Genomic DNA, 24292 nt, shown 5'->3' on the forward strand with positions numbered 1-24292 from the left:
AGACCCATCGAGCTGGCTTCAAGTCCGGAGGATGTCCCGTGGCGTCGACAGAGGAGGATCCCGTCCTTCCGAGGGAGGCCTACAGACCGCTACGCAGAGGACGGACAGCCTATTTGCCGTTGATGCAACCAGCCCGGACACATTTCCAGGTACTGTAATTTAAACGGGTCCAACCTGGGGCAGAGGGCCGACCCCCAGGCATAAGATCACCAGGCCCTTATAATTGGCGCGATAAGTACGTTGGGGGGCGCCCGGTTTTACCCGTGGTGCTGGACGGTATCCCCATGAGCGCCTTGCTGGATACTGGGTCGCAAGTAACCACAATCCCTTATGTACTTTTTAAGCAGTATTGGACTGATGCTGATATCACACGGTATCCAGACAGTAACTTGAGCATCATCGCCAGTAATGGCTTACCCGTGCCGCAGATGGAGTTCAAGGAGATGACCATTAAAATTGGTAAAGTTGAACTGCCGGCACAGGGAGTGATTATTGTGGACATTGACCGTCATGAAAGTTACCCTAAAATAACTGTGGGTACTAACATAATTGAAAATTGTCTTTCAGAAGTAATTGTAATTCTACAACAGGTGGCGGTGAATGCTAGTTCCAGCCAACAGAGAGTCCTCAACAAGGAGATAAAAGCCCTGATGAGACGGCAGCAGGTGGAACTGTCTGGTGGTGAGATCGGTAGCGTAAGACTCAGTGATCCATTCCCCATTTCCATGCCTCCCAAAAGTGAAATGATGATCTGGTGTCGGACTGCAATCGGGTTGAGAGGTAGAGACTACCAAGCCATGGTAGAACCCGTGTACTCAGACAGCAGGCCCACAATTTTGACAGCCCGGGGGGTGGTTGATGTCCGTCATGGGAGGGTGCCCGTCCGCATCCTCAACATTGGGGAGAGGGAAGTACACTTACCCAGGTACACTACACTCGCCAAACTGATTGTCGTCGAACACAAAGCTATCAGGGCCGTGGAACCCTTGCCTCCATCTCCACAGGCGGAGGGTAATGGCTCCCAGAAACAAAAGGAGGACTGGTGCCAGAAACTCCCCGTGGGTGCTGACTCCACTCCCCTGCACCAAAAACATGGAGTCTACTGGGTGGTACAGGAGTACGAGAGAGTCTTTAGGAAGCACCCGCTAGACTTCGGCAGAGTAAAAGGGATAGAACACCACATCCCCACAGGGAGCCATCCACCAATAAAAGAGAGGCACAGACCTGTACCCCCTGCACATTATCAGAACGCCAAGGGTATGCTAAGGGAGATGAAAGAAGCTGGGGTCATTAGAGACAGTTGTAGCCCCTGGGCAGCCCCCTTGGTTCTGGTCAAAAAGAAAGACGGCACCATGAGAATGTGCGTGGACTATAGACAAATCAACCGTATCACCCACAAAGACGCATATCCGCTGCCTAGAATAGAAGAGTCTTTAGCCGCACTAAAATCTGCTAACTTCTTTTCTACTTTGGACCTTACTAGCGGGTACTGGCAGGTTCCTGTGGCAGAGGCTGACAAGGAGAAGACCGCCTTCACCACCCCGATGGGACTGAGTGAGTTCAACTGTATGCCTTTCGGGCTCTGCAACGCACCAGGGACTTTCCAGCGGCTGATGGAATGCTGTCTAGGGCACCGAAACTTCGAGACGGTCCTCCTCTACCTGGACGACGTGATCGTCTATTCGAAGACCTACGAGGACCATCTAAAGCACCTGGCCGAGGTGTTCGAAGCCCTGGCAGGCTATGGCCTGAAGGTGAAACCATCGAAGTGTCACCTGCTGAAACCAAAGGTCCAGTACCTAGGGCACGTGGTAAGCGCGGAAGGAGTGGCCCCCGAACCTGACAAGGTCACGGCAATCAAGAGCTGGCCAAGCCCCTCGAACATCAAAGAGGTGAGACAGTTTCTCGGGTTGGTAGGCTACTACCGAAGGTTCATCCCCGGGTTCACTAAGATGGCAGCTCCTATGCAGGACCTCCTGATCGGACAGTCTAAGTCCAGGAGTCAAAAGCCACCCTTCAAGTGGGATAAACCGGAAGAGGAGTCCTTCCGCCAGCTAAAGATGGCCCTCACAGGGGACGAGATCCTGGCCTACCCTGATTATGGCCAGCCTTTCATTCTCCACACAGACGCCAGTAATGTAGGACTGGGAGCCGTACTGTCCCAAAACCAACAGGGCAGAGAACGGGTGATCGCATACGCCAGCCGGAAGCTGAGGCCCACCGAGAGGAACCCGGAGAATTACAGCTCCTTCAAGCTAGAATTCGTGGCGGTGGTGTGGGCCGTGACGGAACGCTTCAAGCATTACCTGGCCTCCGCAAAGTTCACCGTGTACATGGACAACAACCCGTTGACACACCTGGACAATGCAAGACTGGGTGCCCTGGAACAGCGGTGGATGGCCCGTCTCTCCAACTATGACTTCGTGATCAAGTATAGAGATGAGCGTTGTTCTACTCGAACTGTTCGCCAATCTCAAATTCAAGCTGTTTTGGGCGGTGTTCGAGCCGTTCGGCGAACACGAACAATTTGAGAAAAATTCGGCTGTTCGAGGTTATGTTCGATAACTGTTCGTGCACCAAAATCATAACTGGATTTTTTCTCAGTAATGATGAAAATTAATGTTAATACGCAGTTTGAGTGTACAGCGGGGTGGGGGGAGGGGCAGGGGATGGATCTCTGCAGGAACAATGAAGATCTCCATTTTTTTTTCTCTTTCCCGCATTTACAGTGGGGAGGAGCAATCTGTCAGCCTATCAGCAACGCACACACGGAGCGAAGTGCTTTTTTTCACACAAGCAAGGGCATGTGTCATTGGCAGTGTATGTCACATGTCCTTGCCCTATAAGACCAAGCCATTTTCCCCGTCGCCACCATTTTCTCACTGCTGCAGCTGCGTGTTAGACGGCACCGCTGTTGCTGTGTGCGCTATACCTTGTTAATTTCAAGCCAATTTTCGCACAAATATACAGATAGCTTGGGAGTAGGGAATAGTTGTGATTGCAGTCCTTTTAAGGACTAGGTTACAGCATTTCCTACGACTTTTATCAGGCAGGTCTGTGCTCTTAAATAGATAGGTTGTGGGAGTAAAGACTAATTGTAATTGGAGTCCTTTTCAGGACTAGGTTACATCAGTTCCTATCAGTTTTTGCCAGGCAGGTCTGTGCCAGTGCTGTGCAAGTTTTTTTCACAGCATTTGGCTGAATCTAGCAAAGCTAATCCTTTTTGGCCTATTGCAGAGTGTGTTAGTCAGTGGAGTAGCCTATCTGTGTTGCAAGATATACCACCTGTGTATAGAATACCAATTTTTTTACTGCACCTAGTGAAGTAAAATCTTTTGGGCATAGCATCATTCTATTAGTCCATCTATACTGACCTCCATCAGGTTGCAAACTGAATCTAATTTATTTCTGCATCTAGCTCTGAAAAAATATTTGGCCTTCTAGCAGTGTGTCGGACTTTCTCTATTAGTCCATCTATACTGACCTCCATCAGGTTGCAAATTCAAAATAATTTTTATCTGCATCTACAGTACCTCTGAAAAAATATTTGGGCTTCTAGCTGTGTGTGGGACTTGTTGTATTAGGCCATCTATACTGACCTCCATCAGGTTGCAAACTGAATATATTTTTTTCTGCATCTACCTCTGAAAAAATATTGGGCTTCTAGCTGTGTGTGGGACTTGTTGTATTAGTCCATCTATACTGACCTCCATCAGGTTGCAAACTGAATATATTTTTTTCTGCATCTACCTCTGAAAAAATATTGGGCTTCTAGCTGTGTGTGGGACTTGTTGTATTAGTCCATCTATACTGACCTCCATCAGGTTGCAAACTGAATATAATTTTTTTCTGCATCTAGCTCTGAAAAAATATTTGGCCTTCTAGTAGTGTGTCAGACTTTCTCTATTAGTCCATCAATACTGACCTCCATCAGGTTGCAAATTCAAAATAATTTTTATCTGCATCTACAATACCTCTGAAAAAATATTTGGGCTTCTAGCTGTGTGTGGGACTTGTTGTATTAGCCCATCTATACTGACCTCCATCAGGTTGCAAACTGAATATATTTTTTTCTGCATCTACCTCTGAAAAAATATTGGGCTTCTAGCTGTGTGTGGGACTTGTTGTATTAGTCCATCTATACTGACCTCCATCAGGTTGCAAACTGAATATAATTTTTTTCTGCATCTAGCTCTGAAAAAATATTTGGCCTTCTAGTAGTGTGTCAGACTTTCTCTATTAGTCCATCTATACTGACCTCCATCAGGTTGCAAATTAAAAATAATTTTTATCTGCATCTACAGTACCTCTGAAAAAATATTTGGGCTTCTAGCTGTGTGTGGGACTTGTTGTATTAGTCCATCTATACTGACCTCCATCAGGTTGCAAACTGAATATATTTTTTTCTGCATCTACCTCTGAAAAAATATTGGGCTTCTAGCTGTGTGTGGGACTTGTTGTATTAGTCCATCTATACTGACCTCCATCAGGTTGCAAACTGAATATATTTTTTTCTGCATCTACCTCTGAAAAAATATTGGGCTTCTAGCTGTGTGTGGGACTTGTTGTATTAGTCCATCTATACTGACCTCCATCAGGTTGCAAATTAAAAATAATTTTTATCTGCATCTACAGTACCTCTGAAAAAATATTCGGGCTTCTAGCTGTGTGTGGGACTTGTTCTATTAGTCCATCTATACTGACCTCCATCAGGTTGCAAATTGAATATAATTTTTATCTGCATCTAGCTCTGAAAAAATATTTGGCCTTCTAGTAGTGTGTCGGACTTTCTCTATTAGTCCATCTATACTGACCTCCATCAGGTTGCAAATTAAAAATAATTTTTATCTGCATCTACAGTACCTCTGAAAAAATATTTGGCCTTCTAGCAGTGTGTCGGACTTTCTCTATTAGTCCATCTATACTGACCTCCATCAGGTTGCAAATTCAAAATAATTTTTATCTGCATCTACAGTACCTCTGAAAAAATATTTGGGCTTCTAGCTGTGTGTGGGACTTGTTGTATTAGTCCATCTATACTGACCTCCATCAGGTTGCAAACTGAATATATTTTTTTCTGCATCTACCTCTGAAAAAATATTGGGCTTCTAGCTGTGTGTGGGACTTGTTGTATTAGTCCATCTATACTGACCTACATCAGGTTGCAAACTGAATATATTTTTTTTCTGCATCTAGCTCTGAAAAAATATTTGGCCTTCTAGTAGTGTGTCGGACTTTCTCTATTAGTCCATCTATACTGACCTCCATCAGGTTGCAAATTAAAAATAATTTTTATCTGCATCTACAGTACCTCTGAAAAAATATTTGGCCTTCTAGCAGTGTGTCGGACTTTCTCTATTAGTCCATCTATACTGACCTCCATCAGGTTGCAAATTCAAAATAATTTTTATCTGCATCTACAGTACCTCTGAAAAAATATTTGAGCTTCTAGCTGTGTGTGGGGCTTGTTGTATTAGTCCATCTATACTGACCTCCATCAGGTTGCAAACTGAATATATTTTTTTCTGCATCTACCTCTGAAAAAATATTGGGCTTCTAGCTGTGTGTGGGTCTTGTTCTATTAATCCATCTATACAGACCTCCATCAGGTTGCAAACTGAATATAATTTTTTTCTGCATCTAGCTCTGAAAAAATATTTGGCCTTCTAGTAGTGTGTGGGACTTTCTCTGTTAGTCCATCTATACTGACCTCCATCAGGTTGCAAACTGAATATATTTTTTTCTGCATCTACCTCTGAAAAAATATTGGGCTTCTAGCTGTGTGTGGGTCTTGTTCTATTAATCCATCTATACTGACCTCCATCAGGTTGCAAACTGAATATAATTTTTTTCTGTATCTAGCTCTGAAAAAATATTTGGCCTTCTAGTAGTGTGTCGGACTTTCTCTATTAGTCCATCTATACTGACCTCCATCAGGTTGCAAACTGAATATATTTTTTTCTGCATCTACCTGTGAAAAAATATTGGGCTTCTAGCTGTGTGTGGGACTTGTTGTATTAGTCCATCTATACCAGTGTTCCCCAACTCCAGTCCTCAAGGCCCACCAACAGGTCATGTTTTCAGGATTTCCTTAGTATTGCACAGGTGATGGAATTATTGCCTGTGCAGGTGATGGAATTATCACCTGTGCAATACTAAGGAAATCCTGAAAACATGACCTGTTGGTGGGCCTTGAGGACTGGAGTTGGGGAACCCTGATCTATACTGACCTCCATCAGGTTGCAAACTGAATATATTTTTTTCTGCATCTACCTCTGAAAAAATATTGGGCTTCTAGCTGTGTGTGGGACTTGTTGTATTAGTCCATCTATACTGACCTCCATCAGGTTGCAAACTGAATATATTTTTTTCTGCATCTACCTCTGAAAAAATATTGGGCTTCTAGCTGTGTGTGGGTCTTGTTCTATTAATCCATCTATACAGACCTCCATCAGGTTGCAAACTGAATCTAATTTTTTTCTGCATCTAGCTCTGAAAAAATATTTGGCCTTCTAGCAGTGTGTCGGACTTTCTCTATTAGTCCATCTATACTGACCTCCATCAGGTTGCAAATTAAAAATAATTTTTATCTGCATCTACAGTACCTCTGAAAAAATATTTGGGCTTCTAGCTGTGTGTGGGACTTGTTGTATTAGTCCATCTATACTGACCTCAATCAGGTTGCAAACTGAATATATTTTTTTCTGCATCTACCTCTGAAAAAATATTGGGCTTCTAGCTGTGTGTGGGACTTGTTGTATTAGTCCATCTATACTGACCTCCATCAGGTTGTAAATTGAATATAATTTTTTTCTGCATCTAACCCAGCCAATAGTTTTGGCCTAATACCACAGTTTGGCCACTCAGCTCTGCTCGGTTACCATCCATTGTTTTTTTTGTGCAAACAACTCCAGAGTTGTGAATTAGTTAACCACCAAAATGAGTGGAAAAAGGCCTGCTGCTGGTGGAAAGGGGAATAGGCGTGTTAGGAAGGGGAAAAAAGGTTGTGTCCGTGGGGTAGGTGTTAAAGCAACAGTAACATCTGCAGAAGAAAGACCATCTTCCAGCCAAACTAAAATGTCTACTTCTTTTAGCGGACAATGTGATAAGATCCCTTTCTTACGGCCACGCCAATCGCTACAAATTCCAGATGAGGCACAAAAACAGCAGGTGCTTCAACGGATATCAAGTGCTCCTTTAAGTGGGCTCTCCTCCACATCAACTTCAACATCACAAATACTCCAGTCCTCAAAGGTGTCACCCCAATCGCACTTGCTTCCTCACAGCTCCCAAATCTCCAGCTGCCCGTCTGAGTATGAGGTAGAACAGATGGTTGAGTCTGCAGAGCTGTTTACTCATACTATAGCCTGGGAATCAGAGGTCGACTGCAGCGCTTCTGTGAATCCAGATGAGGAAATGATCTGCACTGATGCCCAGAATCTTTATGAGTCGGATCCAGGACCAGACGCAGAAGGTTCTGACCATAATGTAGACCCTCATTCCCAAACTGTAACTCCTGTTGGTGGAGACAATGAGGAAGACGATGATAAGACTCAAATACCTGATTGGAGCGACAACTTTAGTTTTTTGTCAGGGCAGGAACAGGTTGGCTCTGAGGACGACGGGTGTGATAACATACAGGGTGATGATGATGAGGTTGGAGATCCCACTTACTGTCAACCCACAGTCAGCCAAGAGATGAGGTCAGCAGAGGAGGTGGAGGAAGATGCTAGTGACGACGAGGTCAGGTTGCGCCTTCCTGGACAGAGACGTAGTACTGGAAGCACGTCAACAACTGCATCCTCAAACACAACTCTGCCTCTCACCACAAGTCGTGGTGGCTCTTCAGGTCACATGGGTGCTAAGCCTTGCATAACCTGGGCATTTTTTCAGATCGATAAAGATGACCCAACTCGTGTTATCTGTAACATTTGTCAGCAAAAGCTAAGTAGAGGCCAAAAAATACATAGTTTGAGTACTTCATGCATGAACCGGCACATGGACATGAAGCATAAGTTGCAGTGGGAAGCTCAGTGTGCTACAATGCGGCCTAGCCGGCCGGGCCAACCACCGTCTGCCATATCTTGTGCATCCGCGGCCTCTTCATCCTCTGTGACTGGGGGGACAGCAGTCACACCTGTTTTGGGGCGCAGACCTGCCACCTCTTTACCCGCAACAGCCAGCGTGCTTGGCAGGTCATCATTTTCTTTGGAGGTGGTAACACCAGCTGGTGTTGAGCGCTGTCCGACATCGATAGCACCACCTTTGGATCAAGGCAACCTAACATGTCCGCCTGCATCTTCCTCACAGACCGGCAGTTTGCCGGGGACACCCTTATCAACCCCGTCTAAGCACAATAGCCAGCCCTCGGTCCCTCAGATGTGGACAAGTAAAAGACCATTTCCTCCTAGCCATGAGAAAGCTAAGAAGTTGAATTTCACCATCTGCAAGCTCTTGGCTACAGAAATGCTGCCTTTCCGCCTGGTGGACACAGAGGATTTTCGAGACCTTATGTCCGTCGCAGTGCCCCAGTACCAGATGCCCAGTCGGCACTACTTCTCAAAGAAAGGTGTGCCTGCGCTCCACCAGCATGTCGCACACAACATCACCGCTTCTTTGAGAAACTCTGTGTGTGACAGGGTGCATTTCACCACAGACACTTGGACGAGTAGGCATGGACAGGGGCGTTACATGTCGCTGACTGGGCACTGGGTAACTATGGTGACAGCAGGACAAGGGGCTGCTGTCCAAGTCTTGCCGTCCCCACGAGTTGTGCGTCAATACTCTTTATGTCAAAGTTCCTCCACTGCTTCTGCCTCCTCAACCTCCTCTCGGTCTTCCACCTGCACCCAAAGCCTGTCTGGTCATGCCACAAGCTTTCTAACTGCGCAGAAGGGATCCTGCACACCTCCTTACTATGCTGGCAGTAGGGCTCAATGTCATCAGGCGGTTTTTACTTTGAAATGTCTGGGAAATGTGAGTCACACAGCTGAGGAGTTGTGGTCAGCTCTGGAGAACCAATTTCATGAATGGTTGTCTTCACTGGACCTGAAACCAGGGAAGGCCGTGTGCGACAATGCTGCAAACCTGGGTGCGGCCCTTCGCCGGGGCAATGTCACACACGTGCCTTGTATGGCTCACGTGTTGAACCTGGTTGTCCAGCAATTTTTAGCCCACTATCCCAGACTAGATGGCCTTCTGCAGAGGGCACGGTCGCTGTGTGCTCACTTCCGCCGTTCGCATCCCGCAGCTCAGCGACTTACATCTCTACAGAAGTCGTTGGGCCTGCCACTTCACCGGCTAAAATGCGATGTGCCTACCCGGTGGAATTCAACTCTGCACATGTTGCAGCGACTGTGGCAGCACCGACAAGCCCTGGTGCAATACGTTCTGACGTATAGCCTGGGCCAACGAGATTCAGAGGTGGGGCAAATCACGCTGGAGGAGTGGTCTCAGATCAGGGACCTATGCACCCTTCTGCACAGTTTTGAAATGGCGACGAAGATGTTTAGTGCTGACGATGCCATTATCAGCATGACTATTCCGGTGATTTACATGCTGGAGCACATGTTAAACAGAATTCGGAGTCAGGTGGTGGCACAAGAGGAGGTGGAGGAAGTAGAGGAGGAGGAGTTGTATGCGGAAGGGCTAACATCTGCAAGGTCCAGACGGTCGGCAGCACCAAGGCGGCAGGCATGTGAGGGTGGGGGAGATGGTTTTACCAGGGCGCATGGTAGCAGCCAAACTAGTGAGGAAGGTGCAGAAGCCCAGGAAGAAGTGGAGGAAGAACTGATGGAAGACTCATCAGATGAGGGAGACCTTGATCACATTTCTGTTGTGCGAGGTTGGGGGGAGAGGACAGAGGAAGGAAGCATGATTGTTACCTCGCCACCAACACAACAGGGACTTGGTGCTCCTGGATACGCAACACACATGAGTGCCTTCTTGCTGCACTACCTGCAACATGACCCTCGAATTGTGAGAATTAGAAATAATCCTGACTACTGGGTTGCCACACTGTTAGATCCCCGGTACAAAAGTAAATTTGCAGAAATTATTCCTGCCATAGAAAGGGATGCACGCATGCAGGAGTATCAGCAGAGACTGTTGCAGAATCTTACATGTGCTTTTCCACAAAATACCAGTGGTGCACGTAGTGAATCTCACAGTTCCAACTTGCCAACCGTGGGACCGTCAAGTGTTCAGCACTCAAATCGTAACAGAACCACAGTATCTGCTGGTAACATCAATTTTGCGGAATCATTTCACCACTTTTTTAGCCCATCCTTTGCAAGGCCACAGGAGACAAGAAGTCTGACACATAGTCAACGCCTAGAGACGATGGTACAGGAGTATCTCCAAGTAAACATTGAAGCCACGACTGTGTCACTGGACCCTTGCTCTTTTTGGGCTTACAATCTGGATAAATGGCCGGAGCTAGCCACTTACGCCTTGGAGATCTTGTCATGCCCCGCAGCCAGCGTTCTGTCTGAACGTGTGTTCAGCGCTGCTGGTGGTGTGCTGACAGATAAGCGCACGCGGCTCTCCACTGATAATGTAGACAGACTCACGTTCATAAAGATGAACAAATCATGGATCCGAAACGACTTTTCTACCCCTGTGTCATCCTGGGGAGAGTAAAAGCTTGATGATTGGTTAAAATCACCCTACCAACCGTTTTAAGCTTTCAAATTACTAGTCATGTTTATCTGTATCTTGACTGGAAAATAATTTGGGCTTTGTAGCAGTGTGCAGCACTGATCCTATTAGGCCATCTATAATAAGCTCCACCAGATTTAAAATTAAAAATAATTTTTAGCTGCATCTAGCCCGGAAAATAATTTTGGGGCTCCGAGATGCGCAAGACACATAAGTGCCTTCTTGCTGCACTACCTGCAGCATGACCCTCATATTGTCAGAATTCGAAGTAATCATGACTATTGGGTTGCCACACTCTTAGATCCCCCAAACTTTTCGATCAACCTTTTCATTTTAATAAAGACCAAAAAAATGGTCATTTTTGAAATTATAAGCATTAGGAGGTTGTTAGAAACTGAAATCAAACAGTTTTCAACTCAAAACTTTATTGTAAGTGATGTTACATTTTCACATAGGACCCCTTGTTCGAAAGGAGCTTCTGAACTCTCTCGTCCATTGAATTTGTCAGGTTTTGGATGGTTTCTGCTTCAATTGTTTTGCATGAGGACAGAATACCCTCCCAGAGCTGTTGCTTAGATGTGAACTGCCTCCCGCCATCATAGACACTCCTTTTAATGATGCTCCAAAGGTTCTGAATGGGGTAGAGGTCAGGGGAGCATGGGGGTCACACCATAAGTTTGTCCCCTTTTATGCCCATATCAGCCAGAGATGCAGATGTTTTATGTGCAGCATGAGATGGTGCATTATCATCCAGAAAAATGATCTTGCTGTGAAATACACGGTTCTTCTTCTTGAACCATGGCAGGAAGTGCTGTTTGAGAAAATCCACATACATTATGGAGTTCATCTTTAGCGCCTTCAGGGATCCTAAAGGGGCCGACAATCTCTCTCCCCATGATTCCAGCCCAAAACATTCCTCCACCTCCTCCTTGTTGGCGCTGTAGCCGTGTTTGCGTGGGGTGTCCATCAACCAGCCATCCTCCACTCCATCCATCTGGACCATCGAGCGCTGCACGGCACTCATCCGTGAACAAAACAGTTTTGAAATCAGTCTTCATGTAATGTTTGGCCCACTGGAGCCGTTTCTGCTTGTGTGAAGTGGATAGAGGAGGTCGACAGGATGGCGTATGCACAGCTGCAAACCTCTGAAGGACCCTGCATCTTGTTGTTCAGGGGACGTTGGAGGCACCAGCAGCTTCAAAAACTTGTCTGCTGCTATGACAAGGCTTTCTTGCCGCTGCTCTTTTAACCTGACGTAATTGCCTGTAGGAAAGAGTCCTCAATTTGCCCTTATCAGCACGCACACGTGTGTACTGTGAATCAGCTACATACTTCTTGATTGCCAAGACACTTCATCCTGATCATCGCACAATGTTGATTGTAGTCATGCCTTGACCTAAACACTCCACAATTTGTTGCTTCTCAGCAGCCGACACATCCTTTTTCTTTCCCATTTTGGCAGAAAATGTAGGCTGCTTAATAATGTGAGAGAGCCTTCTTAAGTAGTCTTGCCTTTCATTGGACACACCTGCCAAACTAATTAGCACAGGTGTCTGCAATTGCTTACAGTGATATAAAGAGCCCTGACACACATCACCATCAATGAGTTTAACTGACAAACAAACAAATTCTTCCCTTATCACTCCTAAACACTTGTTGCATAATAATTTGGAACGCAGTGTACATGTGCTTTTCCACAAAACACCAGTGGTTCACGTAGTGAATCTTACAGTTCTAACTTGCCAACCGTGGTCTGTATGGAATTGTTCAATAAAGGGCCCAAAATTAAGATAACATAGATGGGAGAGGTCTCTATGAATAGGAATTCCTAAGTATTTGATACCCTGTGAGGGCCAGGCAAAGGGAAAGTTGGACTGGATGGAATTGGGGAGGAAATATGGATTTGGGGAGGGAGACATCGAGGGCCTCAGACTTCGCTGCATTGATTTTAAAATTTTACCATGTAATAAAGTGATCTATTTCAGCCATAACAGCAGGGATGGATATATGTGATTGAGTGATATATACTAGGACATCATCAGCAAATAGAGAGCACTTGTACTCGGTGCCTCCCACCTCAATCCACCTAATATTGGGGTTATGGCGAATTGATGAGAGCAGGTGCTCCGTCACTAGGACGTATAAGAGAGGGGACAGAGGACATCCCTGCCTTGTCCCATTGGTGATTGTGAAAGGTGATGAAAATGTTCTGACGCACCCCCTGGGCCTTGGGACACCCGGAGCCGGACCCTTTTTGGTGGATGCTGGTGGTTGTAGTCTTCGTGGCGGCGACCCGGTTCCGTGGCTCAGGGCGGTCAAACCAGTGGCGGAACTATTTATGTGGTTTTGATGTTTAAATGTCCGACTACGCCACCCGTGGATTGCGGTCAGAGTGAACCGCCGCTACAGGGCAGACCGCTGAGGCTGGTGTTGTGGGTGCAGCAGAGCGTAGCATAACTCCCCACGGGAGGAGTATAGCCTCAGGGCAGTGTATGCGGAGGATGGGGGTGATGGTGCAGGGCAGCAGCAGTAACGACACGGAGTCAGTGATGCAGTCCAGGGCCTTTACTCACAGTTCTTATTATCCAGACCACGTCTGCAGGTAACGGCTGCCCACGTCGTACTGTGCTCACCAGGTGAGGGGCTCAGACAACTCTCAGATAACTTTGGAGCACTTCACAGGACCCCCTTTGTGTGTCCTTTGTCTGGCCTTTCTTACCAACACTTCTGTCCGGCTGCCTCGGGCCTCCTCTTGGTAAACTTGGCGCCAGTTTCCCTGACCCTATGTGGTGCCTTCCTACCGGGTGTAGCGAGGGGCTGCGCCACATAAAATGTCAGAGCCTCCGGTTTCTAGCTGAGGGTCGTTTCCTGCCTCCACTAGTTTGGGGACCGGTCTCCCCCTTTGGCCTGACCCCTCCACGCAGGTGGATTCGGGCGTGCGGTGGCGACTCGCCCGTCCGCACCCCTGGGATCCCTTCATTCCTCGTTCCTGGAGCCTTCTCTGCTCCTCTTCCTTCCTTCTCCCTCTTCCAGGCCTGGGCCTCTGTTACTAGGCCCGCCTCCGGAGCAGAGCTCATGCAGAGCCCCTGCTCCCTGCCACTTCTGCTCAGACTTCTCTGCACTGAACTAAGATGGTGCCCACCTTTTATACTCCCTTCTCAATGCACCCAGGAACTGCTTCCTCCCTGCTCCTGCACTACAGGGTTCCCCTTCCTCAGTGTTCCCTCCCCCCACTCCAGCCAGGGACAGGGACTGTCGTGCCCATCTCAGGGGCATATTGGTCGCCCTGCCCCACGGCAATGTGGTGTAATGCATGCAGGTGTCGGGTCCTGATCCACACTCCATCCTTACCTGAGAGTGAGATATCACACCTCTGGGTGAGGTGCAATACGTCTGTAGCAACCGAGCCCTCAGGGTGCTACAGTTCCATTTATCTTCAGCCTAGGTGACGTATTGCGATACAGGGCCGTGATTTTGGCTATAAAAGGGTCCCCTAGACCCCTACCCCAAGCTTTTTAAGAGAATCATATATGGCGTGCCAGGAGACTCTATGGAATGCTTTCTCAGCATCCAACGAGAGTATCTAATTACAAATTTTTAACTGCATCTAGCCCAGGAAATACTTTGTGCCTAGTAGCAGTGTCTGCTAGTCAGCGGATTATCCCGGCTGTTAAGCAAGCTACACCACCTGTAGTTTAGACACTTAATTTTTTCAAAGGAAATGCTTCGGGACCATGGGATACTTAGTGAAGAGCATCAGGAGGCACCCCAAGGCATAGGGGCTGGGACTGGCAGTAGGATGCCTTGCGGTGGACAGCCGAGCTCGATCCTTATAAAAGCTTTTTAACTGCAGCAGCTTTAGTGGACGCTACTAGAGCTGGAATTACCGCGGCTGCTGGCATGAGACTTGCCCTCCAATAGATCCTTGTAAATGGATTTAAAGTGTATTCATTCAAATTAGAGAGACAATTTAAATTAAAAAGCTTAGAGCTGCCTCCACCACAGGGGGGCTCGCTCGACCCACCAGCGGACAGGCACCAGTATTGGGAGAGGGGGGCTGGCCGTCAGGGTTCACCGCGGCTCTGGCACAAACCCGGCGACACGGAGGTGGCACGGGCAGGAGCGGACTGGCCGTGTCGGCTTCTCACTTTTTGGATTTTAGAAGGGCATGACATGCCTATATCTGTGTCTCCCCTTCCTTTTACTCCTCCACCTCTTTTCTTTTCGCATGACTATATGTACTTGTCACTATTCCATGTGTTAGTTATGTCTTCTGAGCAGTTTGTCAGCTTTTGGACACCTTTGAAGGTGTTTTCTATGTGTTTCTATGTGTTTTTGTTTGCCTGCCATTGGTTTTAACGGTGTTCGAAGGTGTTCGACGAACAGTTCGGCGAACACACGGGTGTTTGACGAACCGAACCGAACTCGAACACTACGGGGGTGGCTCAACACTAATCAAGTACCGGGCAGGCAAAACCAACGCCAACGCGGACAGCCCTATCAAGGATGCCTCACTTACCTGAAGGTGACGAAGACCCAGAAGAGCTGGAGGAGGTAGAACTCCCTGCGTTTCACCGGTATGGAGCCGCTCAACACTCTCACCGCGTGAAGGAGGAGGATCTAACAACTGTGATGATGAATCCCCTACCTCACCACAGCTGGGCCGAGACCCAAGATAGTGACCCTGCCGTCCGCCTGGTGAAAGATCTGCTGACCTGGGAAGACGCCCGCTTAGATCCAGATGCCCCAGAGGAAGCCAAGCAGCTATGGAAGGAGAAGAGCAAGCTGTTCCTGTACGAAGGCAAGTTGTGCAGAAGGATTGTCAACCACCGGACGCACGAGCTGACCTGGCAAGTCGTGGTCCCAAGGCGAGATGCAGCTATGGTCCTGGGGGCTTACCATGACAGAGCGGGACACTTTGGTTGGAAGAAACTGGAGTTCCTACTAAGAAGAAGGTTCTTTTCGGTCGGCATGAGAGGAGCAGTAGAAAAATGGTGCAGAGACTGTGGCCCTTGTCACCTAAGGAGGAAGGACCGTACCAGCCAGAAGACACCCTTGAGGCCCATCGTCACCACGCAGCCTCTTGAGCTGGTAGCTCTGGACCATGTCAAATTGGCTCCAAGCCGGTCTGGATACATCTACGCCCTGACAATCGTGGACCACTATTCCCGTTTTCTAGTGGTGGTCCCGGTAAAGGACTTGACAGCCCAAACAGCGGCCCGAGCCTTCCAGCAATATTTCTGCCGTCCACACGGGTATCTGGAACAGGTCCTGACAGACCAGGGTCCAGCGTTCGAAGCTGAAATCTTCCAGGAGTTCTGCAACCTCTATGGCTGTAAGAAGATTCGGACAACGCCTTACCACCCCCAAACCAACGGGATGTGTGAGAAGATGAACAATATAGTCATTGATCTCCTGAAGACGTTGCCCCTGGAGGAACGCAGCCTGTGGCCAGAAAAGTTGCCGGACCTGGTAGACATGTACAACAATATCCCGGTGAACGCTACAAACTGCACCCCGGCTTACTTGATGCGAGCTAGACCAGGTAAGCTGCCCGTAGACCTGGAGATGGGAGTCCTAATACCTGAGGACACCTCCCCGGATGCAGACTGGGATATGGAAAGGCAACTGCAGTACAAGAAGGTACAGGAGAGTGTGGAGAAGAGCCTGGCCCAGGTGAGAGAGAAGCAAGAAAAACTCTTCAACCAACACGCCCCTGCTGGTCCCCTAGAACCTGGTGAGCAAGTCCTAAAGCGGAAGAGAAGGCTACATAAGTTGGACGACCAGTGGGAAAGGGAACCCTACACCATACTGCAGTCTGACCACGACAACCCAAAGGTGTGCGCAATCACCAAGGACGGAGGAGAAACCACTAGTGTCGTCTCCAGAGACCACCTCAAAAGGTGCCCCGAGCAACTCCGTAGTGCAGAAGAGGATCAGAGTCACCTTGAACCCGCAGAGGACAAGGAAGAAATGATCAGCACCGTTCTCGGAGAGTTCCCTCAGTCCTGGACTCGCATAAATGATGCCATAGTGGTACCCGTCCTGCATTTCCTGCAACCGGCCCAGCAACAACCAACACTAGAGCCGGAAGGTGAAGAGGAGCAAGCGGTTCCAGAGGCAGAAGAGCCTGTTCCAGCAGCCCAGGAGAGTCAACCCTCTGCTGACAGTGAGCCTGCCATGCCTGCGGTAAGCCAAAGGACCCGCAGACAGCTGCCTGCCCTACCTGTACACCCAGCTGGTAGCTGTACCCTTAACGCTAGTGGGGAAAGCCAGGTTGGTCCACCACCAGACAGTGGGCTACGTAGGTCAACCAGGAGCACGAAGGGACAGATACCCGCTTGCTGGAGAATATAGAGTTTACTAAATTGTAAATAACCTTGTTGCCAAATGTTGAATTGTTTGCCAAGTTACTTGCTTGTTTGGTAATTCTGTGTTTCAGTCTCTTGCAGCAACCGTAAGGACTCAAAGGTTATGGACTTTGTATAACCGGGACCTGGTATGGACTGCATTCTGAGCCTAACCCAGGAATGAACTAAGACTGTTAAGGACTTGGGGTAGGACAGACCCCCACCTGGTTAAGGCTCCCCGTTGTGTTGGTGATATGGACACCTGGTCACAGACCACACTGTGACCTTAAGAACTCAATTTGTGCGTCGTCTGTCTATTAATGTTTTATTGTTGTGCATATTGTCTTTGTTTACTGTTTAGTCCCGGAGTACTAAATTTCACTAGGGGGGAATGTGTCACCCTACCTGGATGCCACAAGTGTAATTAAAGCTGTGTCTGAGAGCAAGGGGGAGGTTCTCTGGTTAGGGGAACATTAGCATGCAATGCCTCCTGTCTCAGGCCAGTAGGGGGAGCAGGCTGCCCATATAAAAGCTGGTACTGGGGACAGGGTTATAAAGAACTGGATTGCCTGTCTCAGCTCTGAGACGTGTCCCAGAGTGGAGCAGGGACAGAAAGTTGATTGCACCTAAGAGGAAGTGTGGCAGTAGGAGAGAGCCACCAGCCAGAGACAAGAGGCGAAGAGAGCCTGTCTTGGCAGAGAAAAGACTTAATTTTACCAGACTTTGGTGTCTGAGGCTGGAAGGATTCCACATCCCCCAGCAGAGAACCAGTCCGCAAGGGACTGTACATTCCTTGGCCTAAGAAGCCTGGAGGCCCTGCCACAACCGAAGGGACCAGTAAAGCCGTACAAGGCTGGTAGCAGAAAGGAACCCACGTCGCAGGCCATACAGGCGAGAAAGCACGGAAAGCTCGGAAACGTGGGCTGTTATCCTATCAGGAGGAGATAGTCAGAAGGAGCGCAGAAAGCACGGTAGGCCTACACCCTCACCCTGACCAGGGCCAATTTCCCCGTTGCTCTCAGACATCCAGGTCCCCTCCTAGCTGGGACTGTTTGTGGGTCAGTTTACCTGTTTCAGTAAAGACCCTGGACTGCAACCTGTTGTCTGTGTGCTCCTTGCTCCTCCAGCACTACCATCACTCCCACCATCCACTATACTGCCCTGGGGCCGCACTCTTCCCGTGGGGAGTCACACTACCATAGCTGCACATCTCATCAGCCCCAGCGGTCTGCATGCAGCGGCGGTTCCTCTAATAACCGCAAATCCACGGGTGGCGTAGTCGGACATAATCAATATAACGGACTACCACTGGCCTGACCACCCTGAGCCACGGAACCGGGTTGCCACTACTACCCCCATCGTCCCCTATTGCCCGGATCCGAGTGCCCCACGGCCCAGGGGGCGAGTCAATATCCCTTGTTCATAAGGGCCAGAAAAAACAGGTGCTCTAGTGGATGGGAAGCACTGCTTCAAGTGGCTTCTCCTCTTCTTCCTCCACCTCAATATCACACAGAGTACAGTCCACAGAGGTGGCACCATAGGCGGATTATAATGAGGTCGATCTGGGCTACCGCCCGGGGCCCGGGGCGGTCATGGGGGCCCGTGCTCCCAGGGGCCTGTGGCCAGATTGACCTCATTTTAATGTATGACAGGAGGGTCCGGGAGTCGGAAGATGGAATCTGCTCTGTAAAACTGCTGTGTCCAGCGGCTGCAGAGGATGACTCACCAGCAGCTGACTGTGTAAGTGCAGGAGAGGAGGCTCCGCCCACCTGCTCCGGCCTCAAGCAGAGCACAGGGCCAGCTTACAGCATGGCCACTACTCTCCCTGCCCCCTCCCCTGCTCTGAATGTTACCTCTCCCCTCTCCCCCTCCTGCCCTGCAATTACACCAGAGCTCTGCAGTCGGGCCCCAAAATGAGGGGAGGCTGCCCCACAGAGAAGATGGAAGAACCTGCATCATGTACAGAAAGGGTAAGTGTGTGTGTGTATATAAATATGTATGTATGTATGTATGTATATGTGTGTGTGTATGTATCTATGTCTAGGTATTTGTGGACCATCAGGGGGGCTCACTCACTGTCGTGGCCCGGGCCGCTTCCCTGGCATCTGTGCAGGACCGCTGGCACTTCACCTGACATGGCTGTGAGCTGTGTGGCTTTGTCTGGTATTAATGACACGGCATTACTACCAGACACAACCGCACAGCGAACGGCCATGTCAGGTGAAGTGCCGGCAATCAAGCAGCGCCAGAGGTCCTACACAGATGCTGTGGAAGCAGCCCAGGCCCCAAAGGCGAGTGGGCCCCACTGAAAGCAGGGCCATGTCTGTGACAACAGGTGGCCCTGCACTGAGACATGCCTGAGGAGCTGCTGGACAGGACAGTTTTATGTGTTTATAAGATATGTACGTGTACTTATATGCATGTGTCTGTGCGCATATCTGCGTATCGTGCGTGTGCATGTGTGCGCATATCTGCGTACCGTGCGCATGCGTGCGCATATCTGCGTATCGTGCGTGTGCACGTGTGCTGGCCCGGCTGCATCACAGCTAGAAGACACAGCCCTGTGCGCGGCAGTGTCTGCTAGCGTGACGTCATGCAGTGTGCCCTGCACTGCTTCTTAACACCAGAGAGGAGCTGGACGACTGGAGCCGAGCAGGGGGACGGTGAGTGATGTGTCAGTGTGTGCAGATATCATTGTGTGATATGTCTGTTTATATGTATTTTTGTGTTTCAAATGAGTTTATGGCTAAGTGCCCACGATGCAGAAATGCTGCATATTTTTTCCGCTTCTCCCAGGCAGGAAAAACGCATGTGAATTTTACATGCGTTTTTCCCTCCAGGTAGAAGCGTTTGTCAAGCGTTTTTGCATGCATTCCTGCATGGGGGTTATTTAGCGCTTTCCAAGCGATTTTAGCATCACTTGGAAAAGTGCTTGACAACTTGGTCACACTATATAAATCCATGCAACCGGCATATATAGTGTGACCAAGTAATAGTTAAAAAAAAGAATAAGAATGCTAAAAAATAAAGATTATACTTACCTTCCGATGTCCCCGATCTCCTCAGAGATGCGTCCGGTGTATTGGGCGGCTCACGGTGGTGTGAAAGGACCTTTCATAACGTCATTTGACAGGTCACGCGACAGCAGATGTCAGCTGTCGTGTGACCTGTCACATGACTAAATGACGTCAGAGCAGGTAACTTTCACACCACCGCGACGCATACAACAGACCGGACGCATCGCTGAGGAGACCGGGGGCCATCAGAAGGTACAGTAAGTATAATCTTTATTTTTTTTATTTTAAATTCTTTTTTTTTTTACAGGTACTATGGTACCCGGGTCTGGATGAGAGTCTCCTCTTCTCCAAACCCGGGTACAATCCGCACATTGAATCGCTTAATATCCGCATGTGCACATGTAGTCATGCGGATATTAAGCGATTCAATGCAAGTCAAAGGCAGCAATTACGCTGCGTGTCCTCAAAATTAATGGACATGCTGCGGATTTTTCCGCAATGATAATCCGCATGGGAAATTTCCGCAGCATGTGCACAGCACATGCGGATTATTATTAGGGACCATGGGGCACGTATTACCAAGCATTTTTTCAGCGTTTTCGCTGCGGAAATTCCGTGGCAAAAACGCTTGAAAAACGCAGTGGGCACGCAGCCTATGCGTGTATGCATTTGTCTTTGTATATGTCTGTATATGTTTGTTTGTGTGTGTGCGGCCTCCTGCTGTATCTGGGGGGGGGCGCCGTGCGGCCTCCGCCTGTATCTGGGGGGGGCGCCATGCAGCCTCCTGCTGTATCTGGGGGGGGCGCCGTGCGGCCTCCTGCTGTATCTGGGCTTGGGGGCACCATGCGGCCTCCTGCTGTATCTGGGGTTGGGGGCACCATGCGGCCTCCTGCTGTATCTGGGGTTGGGGGCACCATGCGGCCTCCGGCTGTATCTGGGGTTGGGGGCACCATGCGGCCTCCGGCTGTATCTGGGGTTGGGGGCACCATGCGGCCTCCGGCTGTATCTGGGGTTGGGGGCACCATGCGGCCTCCGGCTGTATCTGGTGGGGGCGGCCTCCGGCTGTATCTGGTGGGGGCGCCGTGCGGCCTCCGGCTGTATCTGGTGGGGGCGCCGTGCGGCCTCCGGCTGTATCTGGTGGGGGCGGCCTCCGGCTGTATCTGGTGGGGGCGCCGTGTGGCCTCCGGCTGCATCTGGTGGGGGCGCCGTGTGGCCTCCGGCTGTATCTGGGGGGGCGCCGTGCGGCCTCCTGCTGTGTATAGGAGGATTATGTGAAAGCTCATATTATACAGTATGAGACCCTACATACATAAGGGGATGTCAGCATACTTAATTGTGCTCAATATTAAGTCATACAATTTAATATAAAAAAATAATTATAATTAATATATTAATATTGTGCAGAATTAATTTCACATGAACTATCACATGATCTATCAAAGGGGGATCATTTGACAAGTCACGAGATACATCAGGTGTGTGTGTGGGTGGGCCCATGCCGTCTAAACTGCCCGGGGCCCTTGCTACTCTTAATCCACCCCTGGGTGGCACCCCAATTACCCTTGCTTCCCCCCACGTCACAACTGTCCAACTGCCCAACTGACTGTAGGGAACCACAGATGGGTGAGTCTGCAGAACTGTTCACAGATTCTATACCATGGGCAACAGAAGTGTACTCCAAACATTCACAGAGTCAAAAGGAGGAAAATATCTACAATTTTTTTTTTCAGTTGGATTTGGGGCAGGACGAAGTAGGGTCCGAGCAGGTTACTGACCCTCATCAACAGACGTTAACCACCGGGGAAGGCGGTGATTATTATGCCTTGAAGATCGCAGTCATGCAGCTGAAAAGTTGTGGACATCTCTCCAGGCTGAATTTGAGCAGTGGCTGTCTTCTGAATCAGAAGCCAGGAAACGCTGTGTGCGATAACGGTGCAAACCTGGTGGCGGCCCTCCATCAAGGTGAGTCATCAGCATCACTATTCTCGTCATCTGCATGCTGGAGCAGATTTTGAATAGCCTTCGTCAGGAGGTGGTAGCCCCACAAGAAGATGAGGATGAGGAAGGGATAAGAATGTTTCAAAGTTCCAGACTGTCGTCATATAGGCGAATGTCAAATGAGGGTGGATTACTGCGATCAAGGGGGGTTGGTGATACCAGACAAACTGTTAGTGAAGGTACAAGAGCCGAGGAACAAATGGAGGAGGAAGAGGTGATGGGAGAGCAACTGTCAGAAGATGAAGAGGATAATCATTCTCTCTCTGTTGGTCATGGTTGGCGGGAGGGGACGGAGGAAAGAAGCATCAGTGTTACCCAGCCATCAATACAGCTTGACCTTGGACCTCCTGGAAGAGCCCAACATATGAGTGCCTTCTTGATGCAACATGATACCCGTATAGTTATGATTCAAAATAATGATGACTACTGGGTTGCCACTCTGTTAGATCCACATTATAAGAGTAAATTTTGACAGATACTTCCCGCCCTGGAAAGGGACCCTTTAAGCTGGAGTATCGAAATATGCTTTTAAGCAGCCTTAAGAGAGGTTTTCCCCAAGATAGCAGTGAGGCAAACAGTGTGCATCACAGCTGCAGACTTTCAACCTCCGGCACGTCATTTCATCAACGCCAAAACATTAGCAGCCGCGTAAATGGCAGAAGCAATTTCTATGAGTCCTTTCACACATTTTTTAGACCAGCTCGTGCACCAGCACAACATAGTGCAAGTCTGACACGTGGTGAACGACTGGAGAGGATGGTGCAAGAATATCTAGACCTCAGTATGAATACCATCAAGGAGGATTTGGACCCTTTTACATTTTGGTCTTCAAAAATGGATGAATGGCCTGAGCTCGGCTGTCATGCCTTTGGAGGTTTTATCATGCCCGGCAGCCAGCGTTCTCTCAGAATGTGTCTCCAGCGCTGCTGGTAGTGTCCTGACGGATACGCGCAGCTGGCTGTTCCCGAAAGTGCAGACCGACTAACTTTCATCAAGATAAACAAGTCATGGATCTCCATGGACTTTTGCACCTCAATCACAGACTGTACAGACTAGGTAATGTTGTAGTTTTTAGTGTATTTACAAAATGGGGAGAACCTCAAAAGAGACCCCTCTCTAACAAGCCATAAAACTTAGATTTTATTTGCTGAAAAACGCCTAGGGGTATATAAAAAACGTTGTCCCTAATCAGCCTTTAGTCTTTTATAGTGGTATTCGTGTTTCTACACAATCTGAGCAGCACCCGGGTGCCTTCTTTCAAACGGCAGAATAGGACAAACTGTACTCATAGCACAAGTCCCCCCAACATGTTTCACCAAATGTGCGGCGTCATCAGGGGATGGGACACTGGCAAAGATGGCTGCCAGTATTAAATGTCTTGTATATATAGCATTTGTATGTAATGCTCAACTAATGTGAGCGATCGATGCAAATATAGGGAGTAACCCAGATGTACAGTATGTGTCACCAATCAATTGTGTCAAAGAAATGAGCCAATCACCTCACTTCATACCTGGATAAAATATGTATCCTGATATGTCAGTAATAAGAAGCATCTTGCTTAATTGTTGCCATGGAGATATCCAACCAATGGGAGAACCCATTCATTCTGGGGTCTAATCATTGGGACGTTTGTCATTGGTGATGTCATAATGTCATGGCATTTGCTGAGTGGCCACATTGTGGTCATCTGACCGCAATAAGAAAACCCATTCATTCTGGGCTCCAATACCCGGTGAGTTTGTCATTGGTAATGTCATAATGACATGATGCTTGCTGAATGGCCACATTATGGTCATCTGACCGTAATAGGAAAACCCATTTATTCTGGCTCCAATCACCATGGGGTTGGTCATTGGTGATGTTATAATGACATGGTGCTTGAAGAGTGGTCACATTTCGGTCATCTGATCAAAATAGGGAAACCCATTCATTCTGGGCTCCAATCACCGAGAAGTTTGTCACTGGTGATGTCATAATGACATGGTGCTTGCTGAGTGGTCACATTGCGGTCACGGGATATCTAACAAACAGGTCATGCTGGAGAAACTTGCACCTACTGTCACTCAGTGTCTTCAGTTCCTTTGTGAAAAAGTAATGTTTGGGCAGCCACTCAGTCTACCAAATAAAATTCCTGAAAAGGAAATTGTGGTTGGCTTCGCTTCTGGTACTGGTTGCTCTGATAATACCATGGCGTGCCATAATTCACTGAAAATATTCCAGGCTGGTTGGAGACAAGCTCATTCCCACAGAAAAGTACCTGCAGCA

General features: G+C 48.5%; 1 protein-coding gene across 5 annotated transcripts in view; it reads right to left on the reverse strand.

The window, feature by feature from the left end:
* LOC141265124 (ATP-binding cassette sub-family B member 5-like) overlaps nt 1-24292 on the reverse strand; it is a 476628-nt gene that overhangs the window by 255181 nt on the left and 197155 nt on the right. The gene's annotated exons all lie outside the window — the stretch shown is intronic.

This window comes from Phyllobates terribilis, unplaced genomic scaffold (genome assembly GCF_046119375.1).
Source record: "Phyllobates terribilis strain yellow unplaced genomic scaffold, ASM4611937v1 Scaffold_4__5_contigs__length_816908805, whole genome shotgun sequence".
Taxonomy (NCBI): Eukaryota; Metazoa; Chordata; class Amphibia; order Anura; family Dendrobatidae; genus Phyllobates; species Phyllobates terribilis.